This window comes from Scyliorhinus torazame, chromosome 4 (genome assembly GCF_047496885.1).
Source record: "Scyliorhinus torazame isolate Kashiwa2021f chromosome 4, sScyTor2.1, whole genome shotgun sequence".
Classification (NCBI taxonomy): Eukaryota; Metazoa; Chordata; class Chondrichthyes; order Carcharhiniformes; family Scyliorhinidae; genus Scyliorhinus; species Scyliorhinus torazame.
The window spans coordinates 32,925,576-32,928,383 of NC_092710.1; the positions used below are offsets into that span (position 1 = coordinate 32,925,576).

At 46.6% G+C, this 2,808-nt stretch overlaps 1 non-coding gene across 1 annotated transcript; it reads right to left on the minus strand.

Annotated features, from left to right (window-relative positions):
- Positions 1-549: 549 nt before the first annotated feature.
- trnas-aga (transfer RNA serine (anticodon AGA)) lies at positions 550-631 on the minus strand. Its single transcript has one exon. It is a non-coding gene; the product is annotated as a tRNA-Ser (tRNA).
- Between the last annotated feature and the right edge of the window lie 2,177 nt (positions 632-2,808).

Below are 2,808 nucleotides of genomic sequence, written 5' to 3' on the forward strand. Positions count from 1 at the left end.
CATGGCCCAAGCTTAATGGGGCTTGACTGGCTCTTGTCTTATACATCAACTTCAATTGAGTGGACATACTCAAAGTGGGCGAGATGACGTGTACAAAGTCATCCAAATGTATTCTGTGGTCTTCCGGGATGAAATGAGGAAGTTAAACTTGTTCCAGGCCAAAATATTTGCAGACTCTAAGGCTCTGTAACCTTTAGCTTCAGACTAGTTCCTTATAATAATCTTTATAATAATAATCTTTATTGTCACAAGTCGGCTTACATTAACACTGCAATGCAGTTACTGCGAAAATCCCCAAGTCGCCGAGGGGATTCCAACGCCTGTTCGGATACACAGAGGGAGAATTCAAAATGTCGAAATTACCTAACAGCACGTCTTTCGGGACTTGTGGGAGGAAACCGGAGCACCCGGAGGAAACCCACGTCGGCACAGAGAGAATGTGCAGACTCCACACAGACGGTGACCTAAGGAAGGAATCCAACCTGGGATCCTGGAGTTGTGAAGCAACAGTGATACCATCTGTGGTCCCGTGCTGCCCAAAAGGAGATCGATAGTCGGCAGGCTTCGAACCTGTGCGGGGAGACCCCAATGGATTTCTAGTCCATCGCCTTAACCACGCGGCCACGACTACATTTGTCCATGATAGAAAAAATGGAAGCAGAATTTCAGCATCTTGAAAATCTGGCCATATTAGACCGGGACAGTTAGTACAGTGGAACTCAAGCATTTTACACGTCTTCAAGCCAGAAAAGATTTTCCAAATTTGCGGGGATATAAACTAACAGTCAATCAAGCATGAAAAGTCGATTGGTAACCCATACTTACCACTAAAGACATGAACGCAACACTTGTGGGTTTTTTTTACGTTCAATAAACTGGGCGTCAGCCATGTTTACGTGCAACTGGACATGGACGAAGCATCCCGCGATTATGTGATCAACAATACTGGAGAGGCATAAATATCCTGGCCGCGAGGTTTGCTAGTGTCACACAGGAGGGTTTAAACTAGTATGGCAGGGGGGTGGGCACGGAAGCAATAGGTCAGAAGGTGAGAGCATTGAGGGAGAACTAGGGAATAGGGACAGTGTGGCTCTGAGGCAGCGCAGACAGGGAGAAGTTGCTGAACACAGTGGGTCTGGTGGCCTGAAGTGCATATGTTTTAATGCAAGAAGTATTACGGGTAAGGCAGATTAACTTAGAGCTTGGATTAGTACTTGGGACTATGATGTTGTTGCCATTACAGAGACCTGGTTGAGGGAAGGGCAGGATTGGCAGCTAAACGTTCCAGGATTTAGATGTTTCAGGCGGGATAGAGGGGGATGTAAAAGGGGTGGCGGAGCTGCGCTACTGGTTAGGGAGGATATCACAGCTGTACTACGGGAGGACACCTCAGAGGGCAGTGAGGCTATATGGGTAGAGATCAGGAATAAGAAGGGTGCAGTCACAATGTTGGGGGTTTACTGCAGGCCTCCCAACAGCCAGCGGGAGATAGAGGAGCAGATAGGTAGACAGATTTTGGAAAAGAGTAAAAACAACAGGGTTGTGGTGATGGGAGACTTCAATTTCCCCAATATTGACTGGGACTCACTAAGTGCCACGGACTTAGACGGGGCGGAGTTTGTAAGGAGCATCCAGGAGGGCTTCTTAAAACAATGTGTAAACAGTCCAACTAGGGAAGGGGCGGTACTGGACCTGGTATTGGGGAATGAGTCCAGCCAGGTGGTAGAAGTTTCAGTAGGGGAGCATTTCGGGAACAGTGACCACAATTCAGTAAGTTTTTTAGTGCTGGTGAACAAGGATAAGAGCGGTCCTAGGGTGAATGTGCTAAATTGGGGGAAGGCTAATTATAACAATATTAGGCGGGAACTGAAGAACCTAGATTGGGGACGGATGTTTGAGGGCAAATGAACATCTGACATGTGGGAGGCTTTCAAGTGTCAGTTGAAAGGAATTCAGGACCGTCATGTTCCTGTGAGGAAGAAGGATAAATACGGCAATTTTCGGGAACCTTGGATAACGAGAGATATTGTAGGCCTCGTCAAAAAGAAAAAGGAGGCATTTGTCAGGGCTAAAAGGCTGGGAACAGACAAAGCCTGTGTGGAATATAAGGAAAGTAGGAAGGAACTTAAGCAAGGAGTCAGGAGGGCTAGAAGGGGTCACGAAAAGTCATTGGCAAATAGGGTTAAGGAAAATCCCAAGGCTATTTACACGTACATAAAAAACAAGAGGGTAGCCAGAGAAAGTGTTGGCCCACTGAAAGATAGACAAGGGAATCTATGTGTGGAGCCAGAGGAAATGGGCGCGGTACTAAATGAATACTTTGCATCAGAGTTCACCAAAGAGAAGGAATTAGTAGATGTTGAGTCTGGAGAAGGGTGTGTAGATAGCCTGGGTCACATTGAGATCCAAAAAGACGAGGTGTTGGGCGTCTTAAAAAATATTAATGTAGATAGGTCCCCAGGGCCATTTGGGATCTACTCCAGAATACTGTAGGAGGCTAGAGAGGAAATTGCTCAGGCCTTGACAGAAATCTTTGGATCCTCACTGTCTTCAGGTGATATCCCGGAGGACTGGAGAATAGCCAATGTTGTTTCTCTGTTTAAGAAGGGTAGCAAGGATAATCCAGGGAACTACAGGCCGGTGAGCCTTACTTCAGTGGTAGGGAAATTACTGTGGAGAATTCTTCGAGACAGGATCTACTCCCATTTGGAAGCAAATGGGCGTAGACGTGAGAGGCAGCATGGTTTTGTGAAGGGGAGGTCGTGTCTCACTAACTTGATAGAGTTTTTCGAGGAGGTCACAAAGATG